This window comes from Rhinoraja longicauda, chromosome 15, assembly GCF_053455715.1.
Source record: "Rhinoraja longicauda isolate Sanriku21f chromosome 15, sRhiLon1.1, whole genome shotgun sequence".
NCBI classification, from domain to species: domain Eukaryota; kingdom Metazoa; phylum Chordata; class Chondrichthyes; order Rajiformes; family Arhynchobatidae; genus Rhinoraja; species Rhinoraja longicauda.
In genome coordinates, this window is record NC_135967.1 from 31,522,129 (window position 1) to 31,540,344 (window position 18,216).

The 18,216-nt window shown below is 39.2% G+C and overlaps 2 long non-coding RNA genes across 2 annotated transcripts in view; one reads left to right on the forward strand and one right to left on the reverse strand.

Annotated features, from left to right (window-relative positions):
* Positions 1-574: 574 nt before the first annotated feature.
* On the reverse strand, positions 575-17,455 carry LOC144600625 (uncharacterized). Its single transcript, XR_013548162.1, has 3 exons — positions 17,311-17,455; positions 4,824-5,004; positions 575-958 (listed from the first exon to the last, which is right to left on the reverse strand). It is a non-coding gene; the product is annotated as an uncharacterized LOC144600625 (long non-coding RNA).
* The window catches only part of LOC144600624 (uncharacterized), a 68,833-nt gene continuing 67,722 nt past the window's right edge, over positions 17,106-18,216 (forward strand). The window contains exon 1 of the long non-coding RNA XR_013548161.1: positions 17,106-17,148. This is a non-coding gene — a long non-coding RNA (uncharacterized LOC144600624). The remainder of the gene's footprint in view (positions 17,149-18,216) is intronic.

Below are 18,216 nucleotides of genomic sequence, written 5' to 3' on the forward strand. Positions count from 1 at the left end.
TCAGGTATTCGCACCTCCAATCAACCAAAATAAGAAACACATTTCTGTTATTTTGTTAACAATGTTGTCTAATAGTTATTTATTTTTACTTCAGTTAGAGCCATCCTATTATTTAATCTTTGAGGAAAGATGTCTTACAAAATTTTACTGCTGTTACTTGCTGAGGTAACTGCAACAGCACTTCACAAACTTGTGACCGTTACATGAAGAAGGACAAAAGAAACAAGTGCATGAATAGCAGCAGCTGTAGGTTCCCCCCCTTATCCCAGTGCCTTGGAGATGCATCAATGTGGCACCATCTACTTGCGTGTGTCCCCTAACTACCAACCCAGCAGCAATGTGCCATTGCTCCACCAGGGTTGCAGCCTCTGAAGAAGGCAGCTCACCACTACCTTGTTAAGTGCAATTAGAGATTGGCAATAAATTGGCAATAAATGCTGGACTTGCTGGCATTGCCCAGCAGAACAAAATGAATAAATAGAGCACACAATGACTAGTGATTTTAGACCTAATATATCAGCTGCTAAACACAATGTTGATGCTAGAATAAAAACTACATCAATTTAAAGGCACTAAGTCATTACATTGTATTATTGGTTAAAAATACCATGTCAGGTCATGCAGAATTTAATTTATTTTTAAGCCATGTCCTTGTATGATTTTTATTCCTTCTACAATAGCACAAAAATGAATTAAACAGCTACAGAGATTCATATACTGCGAATTTTCTACTGTTGGAGAATTTCCCTGTATTTCCAAAATGATCACTTTTATTTCTTTACGCTTCTTTCGACGTACGACATCGACACAGAAGGTTGATAGATAGGAAGAGACAAGTGTGACTGATAAGAAATGTGCACAAGATGTACCATCCTTCATATAATATACGTAGATAGATATAAATGATCTCTCAGAGGTTTTGGTTTCCTTTGATTTTTGTTCAGTGTTTCATCTCGGCCTGAAAACACAGTAGGGGAAAAAAAAGAAACTGCTGAGTAAGTCAGATTTGACCCAACTTTACTTGCATATTCACTCCAGGGATCATTAATATTTCACAGGAAAAAATAAAAAAGTGACATGAGGAGCAAATGGTCCTCAGTCAGCAAACTACAAAGTGCTAACCTTGATAACTTGAACATTTTTATCTGCAAACTCTCTGAGCTAATCCCCAGCCAATTCCATATCTACACGATCACATTACATTCTTGATGGGCTTTGGTAACTATCTGACCTTGTTACAAATAGTGAGTCAAAATTTACTTCAGTTATTATCTGTTGGATTTGATGAATTGATTAGATGATATTCACCACCCATGCAGACAGAGGGCAGCTCAACCAGTAGACAATGTTTTCCCTCTTTTTACCATCCCGATGGTGTGGGTGCAAACGACCTCTCACAAGGCTTGCTTGTCGACAGGAGATGTGTTCTCCCAGTCGAGAGCAGATTTTCATGTTGCTAGGTTCCTCCGCTGCCTTATTTCTTTGATGTTTTTAAAATTTGATGTTGCTGTTCTCAATTCCTTAGCAAGATCAGTAAAACTACTCATTTTTGTTTTTCACAATAGATGAAATTTAAGAGTGTAAGGGAGTTGTGCGGTACAGACTGCACCATAATTGTGCACCAGTCTACTGTATTGCATTCATCATTGAGTTTTTTTGTTATATTTATCATTACTATATGTATGCTGTTTATTCTGTGAGCTTTATGTGAGTAAAGATTTTCATCGCATCCTGGTGTGTGTGACAATAAACTAATCTGAATCTGAATGGCCTCTTCTCAAGTTAAGAATACAGTTGAGGAACCCCTTTTATCTGCTTTCTATGTAAAATGTAGAACAGATTTGACTCTGTCGTGACCCATGAAATAGGCCCTACATAATGGAGAAAAATCATGAATTCATCTTTACTGATGGAAGTAGGACATCTGCAGTCTGAAGCACTTATTTAACATGTTCTCCTGACCGATCCACGCTAGAAAAGACAGGAATGTAGTTCAAAAAATAGGAGCTCATTTGTAAAGAAATGCTCATCTTAGACATCCCTGGTTCATTGGACACTTGGGACATGGAGCATATGTAGACTTGTTAACCAACTCCATAATAAGCATGTAGCAAGAGGCTCTGAGATCAACCATATTCAGAGCTTTCTAAAATAAATATATAACTTGTGAGAATACTGCCAGCTTCTATTCAATTTGAATTAACACAGTTTATATTGATGAGACAGGAGCCATTTATTTTTCAGGAGAGATGAAGATTGTTTGTGAAATTATCATCATGATGGATTATTTTATTTGGTAGGAACTTTAAAGTGTCGGCCAGGGGGATTTCACCAGTCCACAAAAAGTATTTTGTGTACAGATGGGCCAGCAATGTCAAAAAAGTGCCTTTCTTCAACCAGCATGATATTTCAATTTTAGACAGCAACCATCCATCTGCATCCTGAAGAAATACAAGGAGAACGTACAAACTCTGTACAGACAGCACCCGTAGTCAGGATTGAACCCGGGTCTCCGGCGCTGCGCTGCAACTCTACTGCTGCACCACCATGCCGCCCTCTGGATGAACTCAGTGGGTCAGGCAGTATCTCGGGAAGGAATGAACAGGCAACGTTTTGGGTCAGGAGCCTTCTGCAGACAATTGTGTGCCTAGGTTAATTCAACACTCTTAGTAATGGTGTTCCATTGATGCTATTTTAATAAGGATTGGGGGAGAGAATCCTTCATTTGCGTTGATAAAATTATTTCTTTTACCTCTGATATCAGTATAATTACACTTGATTTAGCAGTATGACAACTGAACCCAGCCATCCATCAGTGCTGTCCTGGATTCTGACCTTAAACAATGCCATTGTAAAAGTGCTTCAACTTGCACATTTGAAAATTATTTCATTTTGCATCCTTCAGTTTCAGACAAATGGGTAAGTTTAAGTGTTATGATGGCTGTGAGAAATAGGTAGAGACGGGTGATTGACAAATAAAAGTAAAATATAAAAGCTAAAACACCAAGCAATTAAATCAGTGGGAACACAGTCACTTGGATAAATTAATCAGTTAGATCAATATAACACCAGATTCAAAAGAAGAATTTTTAACAATGGTGGCAGAAATATTTCTGGCAAATTGTGCAGACTTGAAAACGTGGCTTCCCATTAAACTCTGCTAACAAGGGGATTATTACTGAGAGGAGCTATGAATCTGGAGCTGTGCTGGGTCTCGAGGTTACGTCACTGCATCAAAAGCTAGCTTTGATGTGGAGATCAGCTTGACATTTTATTCACATTACTGGCGAGGAATCATTAATGCACGATCAAGCATCTGAGGCATGTTCAAAAATGTATCAGTCAGAAATTAAACAGATTGATTCATTCCAGGGTACAATTATTACTTGATTAAACTGCCAACTGTAGAGCTTTGCATGTAATCTTCTTAAAGTGACACCACTGATTTTACCAAAACATGGACCTTGGAATTCATTTCTGCCTTTAATGATTGCATTCAGTGCAGAAACAGGCCATTCAGCCCAACATGTTTATACTCCATTTGAGCCTCCCTCTGTAATTTCACGTCTAAATCTCTCAGCATAACTCTCCATTCCTTTCTCCCTCATGCACTCATCTAAAAACAGAACATGATGGAAGTGATAAAATATTTCCATGCCCTGGATGCAGAGAGAACATTTTCAGCTGAGCAAGAGTGTAACAATGTTCCATCAATATTGATGGTCACCAAGAAATCCTACAGGAATTTTAAAAATACACTTACCCAAAAATTGGTGCTCATACAGAACATGCCACCACAGTGAAGCATATGATATAAATGCATTAGAGATCAGGTCACTTGGCAGGTCAGGCAGCATCAGAGCGGAGCAGTTAGGGTTGTTGCTTAACAGCGTCAGAGATCCGGATTTGATCCTGACTACAGGTGCTATCTGTACGGAGTTTGTACGTTCTCCCTGTGACCGTGTGAGTTATCTCTGGTGCTCCGGTTTCCTCTCACAGTCCAAAGACGTGCAAGTTTGTACGTTAATTCACTTTGGTAAAAAATGTAAATTGTCCCTCGTCTGTAGGATGGTGTTAGTGTACGGGGATCGCTGGTCGGCAGGGACTTAGTGGGCCGAAGGGCCTGCTCCGCCCTGCATCTCTAAAATAAAGTAAAGTGAAGTAAAGTTAATGTCTCGGGTCTGCAACCCACTGACCCAGTGCAGTTTCTGGTTTTATTTCAGATTCCAGCATCTGCAGGACTATCGATTTTTATTTGATCCTTATATGCTGGTTGAGTCTGATCTCCAATGCATTTATATAATTTGTTTCACCACTCTCAGTGATGGGATTTTCCACAATCTCACCATTCTTTGGGTAACTATGTATCTTTTGAATTCCTTGTTGGATTTCTTGGTGACTATCGATATTGATGCAACATGGTTATGCTTTTGCTCAGCTGGAAATGTTCTCTCTGCATCCAGGACATGAAAATATTTTATCACTTTAAAGACTTCCTTGGGTGAAACCTCAGCTGTCTTTCCTCAAGTGCGTGGGATGACATGACCATTTCAATACTGGGCTTGATGCTGCAAAATTGTGTGGCATCTGAGGCCTAAGGCTTTTGGGGCTGCTGCGTATACTTTGCACAGCTTCCTTCATGTGTTAAGGTAAGTCCAGGACTGGTTCTGGCAGTGTGAGAGAGGGCTTTTGGTTTGAAGCTCAGTTGGGGCTTTGTGTGGCGAATGAGATGGCAGATGGCTAGGGATAATGCCCTCCTGTGGAGTGTCTGAAGTTCAGGCCTTGAGGAGTGGGGAACGGAGATGTTTGTGCAAGATGCTGACCTGGAAGGATTATCAGGAGGTCGGTGCTTGCGGATAGGCATAGTGTGGGCTGAATGAGGTGGTATTTCCATCGCTTGCTTCGGGCCTTCCTCAGGAAGTCCTGTTTAAGTAGTGCTGGCACCAGAGTGGAAACATTGTCATCCAGTGATGGGTGCTTCTCAAAACAATATGACACAAATTCCTGGATGTGGGAAACAACATCAAGAGGTGTGCAGCTGAAACAGAAATCGCTTCATATGAGCAAAAGTGAGTTAGACTCAAAGGTAGTTGTGACTGCATCTTGCTTTGGAATTGAATGATTTTGAGACACAAAACACTGACAAAAACAGCACTGCATGCCTGAATTAGTCATCAACATGTTTTGCATGATTAATCAAAGGTTCCGCGTGATTTTGTTCTTCTAAAATGGACCAATTCTCCCTCCATTTTGCAGATCATTAGTGCCAATTCCTCCTTATTTCGATAGCATGGAGCTCCAAAACCAAACTTCAACTCATTTACATTTAATAATGAGAACTAGTGTGACTAAACGTCCTGTCACTGTAGCAGTGTGATGGGAATACACGTCCCTTCCTTTCTGTTATTCAGATTTCTCAATCTTTATTTCAAAGGAAAAATGCTAATCCAGCAATATCCCTCCGTGATTTGCGCTTAAATGCTTAGTGCACGAATGTAGTTAGTCCATTATTATATTTCACTTAAAAGGGTTTCTTTTTGAAAACCATTCACTTTGATGTAAAATCTGTTTTTTTCAGGATTTTTGTTTTGTATTTTCTGCATTACCCAATGATTGAATAAATGAATCAAAGACTTCCAAGGCGCCATTTGTATCTGGGCTTCAGAAGCACACAATCTAACCATGCTGTTATCCAAACAGGAAAATTATTGTTCTAATGGTTTCACTGTCATGATTCAACAAGGGATGTTACAACAGAAGCAAAAGATAAACAAGATTAATCATCCCAAAGGGCTTTGAGAGAATGTGGCAGTTTGGGTTTCTACTCAAAAGTAGGGCAATCAATTTCTCATTCTCTTATCAGGTTTCAGCAGTAAACAGTTATTTTTTTATTGGTAATGATAGCTTTGGTTCAAAGATATTTCAGGGCATTCACAATGACTTTAGTACCAGAATGGCATACACATGAATGATTTGCATCTTAATCTGCATTCTAGCCAACAAAGCAATTAGTAGATTTATTTTAATTTGTTTACAAATTTATCTTCTTATCCTCCAACTGAACCTATTTATGCAACCAAACCTTATTATATTACTTAACTCAATTGTTGATTTTCCAATGTTGGCTACCTGTAGACAATTTAAAACAGTAAAAATAGAACACAGCACAACAAGATCGACACAAGGAGCATGTTCATGAATATATGTTCAAGTGCTCCATGTAATTGGAAGTTTTTACTATTCATTTTCACTTTAATAATTCACTCTTATGGAACTTATGAGGAAAATATAACTAAATAAACACAAACATGTGTACAGAGAACTGAACTAGTTTACCAAGTAGGGGACAGAGGGAGTGTGGGCTGGAAACTGAAAAGGCAATGTCTTCTTTTGATACTTCTGCAATGATACTTTGCCAAACATTGTTACACCCATTTCTAATTAAAACAATATTACTTTCCCTCATTACACTATATCATCAGGATTCTGTTGATAAAAACAGACAAAGTGCTGGAGTGACTCAACGAGTCAGACAGCATCTCTGGAGACCATGGATAGGTGACGTTTTGGGTCAGAACCCTTCTTCAATCTGTTGGGGGAGAGAAAGCTGGAAGAGACAAGGGGCAGGGCAAGACTTGGTAAGTGAAGGTGGGTAAAGGTGAGGGGTGGGTGGTTGATAGGCAGATGGTTGGACAAAGGCCAGAGATGGAAAGACAAAAGATAAGGATAGAAGAGTTGTGAATTGTGCAGCTAGAGGAAGGAATGTACAGGAAAGAACTGCAGATGCTGGTTTAAATCGAAGGTAGATACAAAATGCTAGAGTAACTCAGCTGGACAGGCAGCATCCCTGGAGAGAAGGAATGGGTGATGTTTCGGGTCAAGTCCCTTCTTCAGATTGATGTCAGGGGATTGGGCGGAACGGAGATGGAATGTAGTCGGAGACAGTAAAACCGGTGGGAGAACTGGGAAGGGGGAGGGGATGGAGAGAGAGGAAAAGCAAGGGCTATTTGAAGTTAGAGAAGTCAATGTTCATACCGCTGGGGTGTAAGGTACCCAAGCGAAATATGAGGTGCTGTTCCTCCAATTTGCACTGGGCCTCACTCTGACAATGGAGGAGGCCCAGGGCAGAAAGGTCAGATTGGGAATGGGAGGGCGAAGTTAAAGGGCTGAACAACCGGGAGATCAGGTAGGTTAAGGCGGACTGAGTGGAGGTGTTCAGCGAAATGATCGACGAGCCTGCGCTTGGTCTCACCGATATACAGATGTACAGAAGGAAAGTAGGTGGAAGGGAAGGGAGAGGGAAAAGCAGCACATTCTGAATCAGTCTGAAGAAGGATCCTGACCCAAAACATCACCTGTCCATTTTCTCCTGAGATGCAGCCTGACCTGCTGAGCTTCTGCAGCACTCTGGTTTTTTTCCAGCACTTTGTGTTCTTTTTTGTAAACCGACATCTGCGGTTTCTATACGGGACTTTGGAATAGTCGGGATTCTGAAAATGATCCAATGACAAGTAACTGGGCAACATTTAATAACAAAGCTGCAAGAATAAATAGATATTTACAAGTTTTCATTGAATTCAATTATCTGTGCATTTCTGCAAGACCATAAGTCTCAGTAACTGCTTTGAGCTATGTTTCCCATGTTAACATTAACTGAAGTTAATTCAATTGTTTTGAACTTTGAGGCCCAGTAATTCCCGCATGTCATTTTTCTCCAGTGGTTTTACAATATACATCAATGACTTGGATGAAGGGATTAAAAATACCATTAGCAAATTTGCAGATGATACAAAGCTGGGTGGCAGGGTGAACTGTGAGGAAGACGCTATGAGGTTGCAGGGTGACTTGGACAGGTTGTGTGAGTGGGTGGATGCATGGCAGGTGCAGTTTAATGTGGATAAGTGGGCTTCCTCCATTGCCAGAGTGAGGCCATATGCAAACTGGAGGAACAGCACCTTACATTCTGCTTGGGCAGCTTCCAACCCCACGGTATGAACATTGAATTCTCCAATTTTGGGTAACTACCAAACCCACCACCCCTCCCACTTCCCTGTGTTCCACCTGGACTTACACCTACTTCTCCGCTCCCCATCCCTTCCACCTACATTCCTTTCTCTTGCTTCACAATTCACAGCACTAGAATCCTTTTGTCTCACACCTTCTGTCTTTTTATCTCTGGCTTTTGTCTCACTATCTGCCTATCAAACCCCCGCCTCACCTGTATCCATTTGCCAGGCTTTGTTCTGCCCCTCCTCTCTTTCAGCTTTTTCCTCACCAAAATCAGTCTGAAAAAGTGCCCTGACCCAAAACAATGCTGCCTGACCAGCTGAGTTACTCCAGCACTTTGTGTCTTTTTCTGTATTTCCTGTCCAGTGTAGAACATTTCATCCCTGGAATTACACTGGAATTTAGAAGGATGAGAGGGAATCTTATCGAAACATATAAGATTATTAAGGGGTTGGACACGTTAGAGGCAGAAAACATGTTCCCAATGTTGGGGGAGTCCAGAACCAGGGGCCACAGTTTAAGAATAAGGGGTAGGCCATTTAGAACGGAGATGAGGAAAAACTTTTTCAGTCAGAGAGTTGTGAATCTGTGGAATTCTCTGCGTTAGAAGGCAGTGGAGGCCAATTCTCTGAATGAATTCAAGAGAGAGCTAGATAGAGCTCTTAAGGATAGCGGAGTCAGGGGGTATGGGGAGAAGGCAGGAACGGGGTACTGATTGAGAATGATCAGCCATGATCACATTGAATGGCGGTGCTGGCTCGAAGGGCCGAATGGCCTACTCCTGCACCTATTGTCTATTGTCTATTGTTTCATTAATCCTACAATTATGAATTATTGTGCAAAATATCAAGAGTAAATGACAGAACAAAGCAGGGAAATATGGAAAAGTAAATCTGCATTGATTTGGATACTGGTTTCATTAATCGCACTTCCATTAAATTATTTTACCAACGGAGATAAATATAACATTAGTCAGTAGCCTGAATCTTCAACAATGAGCATATTCATGAACTAATATACCTAGTCTAGATAAAGAAAATTAAAGATCTTAAGAACCCAAGGTGCCTTTTTATTTCTGTGATATAAAAGGACCAATTAGCCGTACGGTCTGCTCTTAATCATTATACCGTGACAATTTCTGGAAGGTGTACCTGTATCAGTGAATGATTACAGCTTGAGGTTTAATTAAATGCCCTCAACAATCAAATGGATAAATGGATGACATTTTTCTATCCCCTTAAAGGGGAAACAATTCTGATCTAAAGCTAAAAAAAGATTTGCCTGCACATTTAACTCACCGTCTCACGATATTTCCTGTTTAATATTGTGCGCAACATAAATGGAAAATGGTGCAATATTTGTGCAACAGTCATGATGCAAAGTTAAACAGTCTTTGCAGATTGTCAGTAGCAATAGGAGTGGATGGAAGGCATAACTCCTCAGAATGACGACATCTGTGCAGAGCTAATCTAATAACGGTGACAACAAACGAGAGTGTCAGGATTGAGGATGTCTATTCACACTAATAAAAGAGGGCGGGTGGTGCTGCACTGGGATGAGCGTTGGGACAAATTATACTCATAATTTGTTTTGATGATTCATGACTTGGAGAAGGAAATCAGAAGAAATTTGGGACAACACCACATTTTGAAAGTGTAGTTAATATAAAAAGGAAAAGGGAAATGGATTTCAAAATAGCTAAGTATCAGCTGGACTGCTTTGATGGAATGAATAAGGAGGCTTGGTACTGTTGTGCGAATGATATCCTGATATTAATTCTGTGGCGCGCGGTGAACAGGGTTCACACTTGTGCTCAGGGGACCCAGAAGGAAGTGCAGCAGATTTGGCAGTTTTTCAAACTGAGCAGCCTCATTATAACTTTACTTTAGGGGTTTCTACACAATAATTAGCACCAACGTGGAGTTGAATAAATGAATCTCAACTTCAGCCTTGAAAGGTGCACTTTTTAATGAGTTTGGGGGAGGGGAAACAAGAATAAGAATCGAAGCTTTGTTCCTTTCTGTAAAGTCTGTTGGGGACTGTGCAGTGTGGAGGGAAATGCTGTTCCTCAGCAAAGAGCAGAAGGGCTTGCAGTAGGGCTGCTGCAGGCAATGGGGAAAGTCTTTAGACTTTAGACTTCAGACTTCAGACTTTATACCTGAGAGATACAGCGTGGAAACAAGTCCATTGGCCCACCGAGCCCGCGCCGACCAGCAATCCCCCACTGTACTAGCACTATCCTGCACATAAGGAACAATTTAGAAGTTTTACCGAAGCCAGTTAACCTGCAATCCTGTACATCTTTGGAGTGTGGGAGGAAATCGGAGCACCCGGAGAAAACCCATGCAGTCACAGGAAGAATGTACAAACTCCGTACAGAAGGTCCATGTCTCACATGCTATGCCCAGTCACAATATGGTCTGAATCGCATTTATAAACTTGGCAGCCATAGTGCACAAACAATTGGTGTTTTGAAACTGAATTTTTACGAATTCAGTTGGAAGATCTGTGTAGTTTGTTACAAATTCTGTTTCCAGCAAAGCTGTAAAGAGTTCTTCTGGAATATTTTTTAAGTTTTTGCTTGAATTGTTGAAGAGAAAACCTTCATTTCCTATGTGGTCAAAATTCCACAAATAATCTGCTAGACTCCTGCTTTAACATTGTCAGAAACTGCCAGAAATGAGTGTAATCTCAGCTGGGTCCCAGATACACCGAGACTCAGCTGTCGGATATGACTTCCCGAGGTGGGTACACAGCTTTCTGTATTAACATTTCTGAGTTGATAATTCCCATATCACATACGCATGACAATCATCACATTGACAATTATGGATACGATGCGTTTTGGCTTCTTTCAAAAAATAACTGAATAATATTTTGGTAGAAAGAATTTTGAATTCTTTCAAAAGCTATTTTAATCTGCTATGGACATAATAATTTATGTTTTTCATTAGCAGTTATATTTTCGAGCTGCGATGATGATTTTCTTTGATCTACAAACTCTGATTAAATTCTAGTATCAACACAGCAAGTAAGGTAAGCTTTAGAGAATATCTATTGTATACCCCTTGGAGAACATAAGCAAACAAAAATCACAATTTTCTTAATATAGTTCTAGATTTCCATATACTTGGCATTAACTACAGCCTACTCCCCTTTGCACGTGCTAAATGAAAGGTTGAATATGTTATAGATTAAAAAATCAGGAAATGCTCAGCAGGTCAGGTGGCACCTGTGGAGGGAAGCCCGAGTTAATATTTCAGGTCAATGAGCTGATAGGACTTTGTGCAGATTAGCTTGGGAAAGTCCAAGTACAGTGGATGCACAAACCCCCTGTAAAATTCAAACTCACGGTCACTTCTGCAGGGCCAGGCAACCTATAATTTACTGGAATAGATTTTTTTTAGATTTAGGGATACAGCGTAGAAACAGGCCCTTCGGCCCACCGTGTCCGCGCCGCCCCAGCGATCCCCGCACACTAACACTATCCTACACTCACTAGGGACAATTTTTACATTTGCCCAGCCAATTAACCTACAGACCTGTACGTCTTTGGACGAATAGAAAGGGAAACTGCTGGAAAAGTGTGGCAGAAAATCCACTGAGAATTATCTAAGAAGTACTGAAGAAACAAATATGACACGATTGATTAACTTTAACATTGAAGCATTGACTAACAAACTTTGTGCTGATCACAGAATGACGTATGCTTAAATCACGAGTTATACTCTTGCTGAGTTTCTTATGCATAGAAGACTCGGAACACAAGTGAGCCTAATCTAGACAAATCACATGGATAAAGAAAGGTTGGGAGGTGATATGTGGTCAAACACACGGCTATAGATACTGAAATCTGAGATGAAAGGAAGGTGAAGAGTGGAAACAGAAAGGGGAGATAGTGGCAGATGGGAACAACAGAGGGACAGCAACAGCCCAGTGCCATCAAACACTCATCTTATATTAACCCAATCATCCCAGGGATCATTCTCGTAAACCTCCTTTGGACCCTCTCCAATGCTAACAAATCCTTCCTCAGATATGGGGCCTAAAACTGTTCACAATACTCCAAATGCAGTCTGAGCAGTGCCTTATAAAGACTCAGCATTACATTCCTGTTTTTATTTTCTAGTCCTCTTGAAATAAATGCTAGCATTGCATTTGTCTTCCTTACTGCCGATTCAACTTGCAAATTACACCTGCACTCCCAAGTCCCTTTGCACCTCTGATTTCTGAATTCTCTCCACGTTTAGAAAATAATCTACGCCTTCATTCCTACTGCCAAAATGCATGACTCCACACTTTGCTACACTATATTCCATCTGCCATTTCTTTGCCCACTCTCCCAACCTGTCCAAGTCCCTCTGCAGAGTCCCTGCTCTCTCTACACTACCTGCCCCTCCACCTACCTTCGTATCATCTGTAAACTTGGCCACAAAGCCGTCAATTCCCTCATCCAAATCATTGATATTTAACATGAAGAGTAGCGGCCCCAGCACCAACACCTGCGGAACACTAGTCGCTGGCAGCCAACCAGTAAAAGCCCCCTTTATTACCCTTTAGTTTAATTGTTAAGCAGTGTAAATTATTTTATTCATAACCATGTGAAATTCTTTGATTTGACCCGATCACTAAAAGTTGAATTTGGATCAGAACATTGCTTCCTGATCTGTAAAACGACATAGATATTTTGCAACTTTTGATCTGCAGAAGCGATTATACTCAAAAATGAATCTTCTTTTATGATCTTTTGTATGACTGTGCCTTTGGCTTCCCCTAATGTCCCCTGGATGCTCACTTACTTTAGAAGGTCTTCAGCCAGCAAGATATATAAAAATCAGGATCAATGTTAATATTATTTCACAATAGTTAAGCTTAGTGCTGAAGCAATGTGCACAATATCCAGGCTAAAAAAATATTATTCTGGCATTGTAAGGGCACATTCTATTGCCAAGATATTTTAAAATTTAACTGAAAACAATCCAAGGGAGAAAAGAAATTACAATAAGAATAATTTGGATGCAGACTAGAAGGAAAGACATAGAAAAAGACAAAACTAGAGATGTGTAAGAAGAGACAGAACAAAAATAAAAGCAAGATTGGAGTAGGTTTAAAGGGAAAGAGAGAATATATGTAAAGTTTATATTTGCTTTTATATATTCTTAAAATTGAAGCAAGGCCAGCATTAATTGCACTTGCACTTCCCTAAGTAATCCTCATTTGATGAAGACCTGCTTTCTTGAATTGCTGTAGGTAAGCACTTTGCCTCCTCATTAGTCAAACCAAAACAAATCTCAAACTCACCTCAGATCCAGAGACTGAATGTCATAATTCTTCCGTCCAAGCAATGAATATCTCTTCACAACATGTTATACATCAAACTCAAAAGGATTCCATAAAATATATCTGATATTTAATCTTTAACGTTCAGAAAGTATTGTAGTAAATGAATATTTAAAGATTAAATCACTCAAATTAAAATACGTTTGATGGCATTTAAAATTTATCTACAACTATATCCAAGGGATGATTTTTTCTTTATCTTAGAACATATGACTACCTCATAATTGAATTCTCTTTTCTGAATTTCTTTCCACAAAACCTTCCTTGTCTCAGGTTGTTGTCTAATTTCAGTTTATTATCTCCCTGCTATACTTCAGCCTCTGTTATTTCCATTAAAGATAAAGGACTCCCTTTAATGCACAGGGAGAGTGAGCAGCATCGTGTCATTGTTGTCACGATCATAAGGTGATTTTAAATGAAGCACAAGGAAGATTAACAGCAGTGTATCTCAAAGTTTAGCAAATCTTAAGTCCTTTTACATTCTAGCCAAGAAATGGAAAGAGAACTGTGGAATAAGATATTCTACCTGTGTTATTCTCTCAATTTTAGGTCCTCAGACATATTGGATCAGCCTTGGAATTAGTTCACTAATGAATAAGTGACTAGATGAATATCATCAAGGAGAAGTAAAGTGAAAAGCCGTAGAATAGAACTGGAAGAGTAAAATCAAAATGGAATGAAACCAGATTGAAAAGCATGTATTCATAAGGTCACAGACTGGTTTTAAATAAGACTTGGTGATTTATAATGGGAAAATATAAATATCTGGATATTTTAATGGGATCCTTCACCTTTAGTGCATTGGGTCCCTAACCGTAAAACTGGCATTCGTGTAAGTGAACAATTGCAGAACAAATTGCAAGTACAGAAAACTTTTCAGCAAAATTGAAGGGATAATAATGAATCAATCGTATCTTCTTACCTTATGAGTCTTTTTCACTGCTCATAACTTTTCCTGACATAAATGGAATAGCAATTCATTACCGCACAATGTAGAGGGCAGAATGGGATATGTTTTCACCCTCATCCCCCACCAAATGCTTGTCGCAAAACATAAACATCAACAAGATTGCAGTTTTCATCAAGATTGCTCACAGCTTTCCGAGATTAACTCTCATACCCGTACCACAAGAATGAATTAAAGACTTAAGATGCATTTATACAATTGGTTTAACACCTACGTTCATTAACTCCCAATCTTTTGTTTTATTGATATGTTTAAAGCAGATTTTGCCTTTTAACTGACTAGAAACATAGAATGATTGGCTAAGCGTGGGAATCAACTTAAATTTGTGCGGCACTTCATAATTATTAATCAAGGCTCACCTTCGTGCTGAATGTAAAGGTTACTAATTACAGCAGATGTCTCAGTTTTGCAGTCCATCTGTGTTTCTACTTTTATGTTAAATGTGGAAAACTTGACTGAAGTTAAAGCAGTGTTCATTCAATTATTCCAATGGCAATCTTCCTAGCTCAATTTCACATCTCTGGAATATAAATAAATGGCACCAAGCGTCTTTATTTGGTTGGCTCAAACTCTCCAATATATGAAATTGATAATTTATGGCATTAATTTCAAGACAGGAAATTTATCTGGCTGACTACCCTTGTGATTTTTCATAGATAAAAAAAGAAAGTAAGAATTATATTTCTGTATACTTGTGGTCAGTTGCAATAGGGCTTGCAAATCATCTTCAAGATGATTCCCCACTATAACGTAGTGATCATTATGGCAAGGAATGCAATTGCAGAACAGATCTTTTCTGGTGTACGGCCAAAAAAACATGGGATTCCACAGCTAGAATGTCATCGTGTAATGTTCCAAACACACAACATCTCTGTGGAGCTGTGGTGTTCATGCATCAAAACCAGCGCTGCACTACAGTTTAGTCCTGCTGTCAAGATTAATGCATCTTGCGCCAATAATGAGCATAGTGTTATAACACCTAAGCGGCTATAGGAAAGAAAAAAGGGAAGAACATGGAGCGCCAGGTAGAGCTGCTGCTTTACAGTGCTAGAGACCCGTGTTCGATCCTGACTCCATTTTGTGGGGGTTTCTTGGATCGTGAAAGGACATGCATCAGGTTAATGTAACAACAACCAGAAAATGCTGGAAATACTCAGTTAGTGGAGGGAAACAGAGTTAATATTTCATGTCAACGAGTTAAGTAAGAACATAATCATGATTATTCTCTGCAAATATTCAACCAAAAGGTAATATCTATTTCAACAAGAATTTAGTTTCAGCTGTTAAATGGAAGTCGCAAGCCAATTAAATGTTACAAAGTAAATAAATAAGGAACAAAATGTGTAAATATAATGCTAAAAAATGATATGGCTCATAAAATTAGTGTAATTGTAAACTATAAAATAGTTCAGAATGTTGTGTAATGTCCCTTCAAGATTATTGATGTGTCTGGGATTTTGTAGGTGACTTTACAAAGGGCAGAAGCTCCATGTATCCTTTACAAGTCCAACCACACTAATGGACAGCCCGGGGATGTTGTTGGGTGTAAATATTGCTATCGGGGTAGTACATGTTCCTTGGTTCAATCGGAATTTAACAGGAAGTCACACTGCTGAGTGAAAAGATTCATACTGATTTTGAAATAAGTATAAAGTGATTTCAACAGGTATGGCTGTGAAAAAATGGTCAATGGATACCTAAAAAAAAGTCTTGATTTAATTGATTGAAAGACAGAGCATGGAAGCAGGCCCTCAGCCCACTGAGTCCACGCCGACCAGCGATGAGTTGTCCACACTGGTTCTATGTTAGCCCACTTTCACATCCACTCCCTTCACACTGGGGACAATTTGCAGAGGCCAACTTGTCTACCAACCCATACATCCTTGGGATGTGGGAGGAAACAGGAGCACCTGAAGGAAACCTACATAGACTGTACCTGAGGTCAGGATCGAACATGGGTCTCTAGCACGGTAAAGCAGCAGCTCTGCCTGGCGCTCCATGTTCTTCCCTTTTTTCTTTCCTATAGCCGCTTAGGTGTTATAACACTATGCTCATTATTGGCGCGAGATGCATTAATCTTGACAGCAGGACTAAACTGTAGTGCAGTGCTGGTTTTGATGCATGAACTTGCTCAGATGTGAATTGAAATGAGATTCTGCTTTTCATTCCAGCCACTGTCAAGTCAGGCTGTGCTTCTGAATTCAGGAGGCATTTGCTCCAAATTCAAAGCCACATATTCCATTCTTACTATTTCAAAATCTTCCATTGAAGAAAATGGCATATTCTGCACAAAAGAAAATGGCAAACATTATTCAGTAATGCAAAATGGATATAAATCTCACTATAACTTCCAGGTTCCCATGCAACGGCAATGGCCCTTTTATAGAATGTTTTAATAATTGGAATTAAATGAATAGAATCAAATCTAATGCATATTTCAAAACATTACTTTCAGTGAGTTAAATTGCTGAAGCTTGTGATCTTTAACAGCAGATGATCATTCTACCCTTTCCTCCTTTGTCCAGACATACCTAGTCCCTATAAATCCTTAGCACTGGTAATTGTATGACTTGTTTGCAAGCAGCAGTTAAAAACAATGTATGGAGAAGATGTATAACTTTTCATTTTCTCCTTGACATACACTAGTGATAAAGTTGATTGCAAGCAGGTGACCTAGGGCATTTTAGTTGGATGTTGAGCTTGTGACTGCTATCTGACCTATTTGCCTTTGAAAGTACACTTATTACATTTAGTAAATCAATAAAATCATTTGTTCCAAATTTAATTTGACTGGAAGAGGTTCAGCTCTGAGCTACAGTTACATCGCAGTCTCGGTACGTATTACACGGTGGTCACCATTTCTGATTTACAACAGTAAAAGCAGTGATTTGCCTTTTGAGTTGCTGGTGCTTTGACTTTCTACTGCAATAGGTCATTTAATAATAAAATGCTGGCTTTGTTTACACAATGCCTCTTTTATTCTGCCAATTACTTACCGTACAGAGAGTTTCAGATCTCAGTTCATTTGTCTTAGGAACGTTGTAAGCAGTAAATAGGGCGAACTTAGGAAAGGTGAAGCAGAGTCTATAGTTGCAGTGTGTATCCAGCTGATAACATCTTGTTGGCCTGCACAGCCATTTGCCCAGGGAATGGTGGTGCAGACTGATTCAACATTCACATTGGAAAAATACTTTCTATTTATTGATTTGGAGAATGAATAATTAACTAGCCTATGATACAACGATCAGAAGTTGACTAATTTTTTGTCAACGTTTTTAGAAAACCCTGTTGTAAGCATAATCCTGATTCAGTGATATGAGTGCAATAGACTTTTGTTTGTTGGGATTCAAAACTAGATTCAGTTAAGATTTATTGCTTGCATTAACACTTAATAAGGTATTGATGGAAATTCAACCACTCTTGCCTTGTTTGAAAAAGCATTAACTTTGTCTCAGGAAATTACTGTGAACAATGTCATTTTATATCGGATTTCTCTGTTACTAATAGAGGCATTTAACCTATTTCAAAACTGATGCTGGCTTCTATTAACCTCAACATAGAAATAAAACAGCTATTCATATTCTGTGTATATATATGGAAACATCTCAGTTTTTATTTCTGCTATTAACATACATATATTAAATCCAATTTATATCCAAGTTACATCACTTAAAGGTATTGCATGACCATTAATTGAGGAGTGTTTACTAATTTTTATGGAGTAATGCCTTTCATCTGGGGTGGGGAACTGATCCTTCCAACTAATATTTAGCTGCTACACAGTACATAATGCAATCACTACATTTAACAACATTTTCAAGGTTGTGTCATGAAGGAAAATCCCAAAAGATTTTTAAGTACATAAAGGGGAAAAGGTAACCAGAGAGAGAGTGGGACCTCTC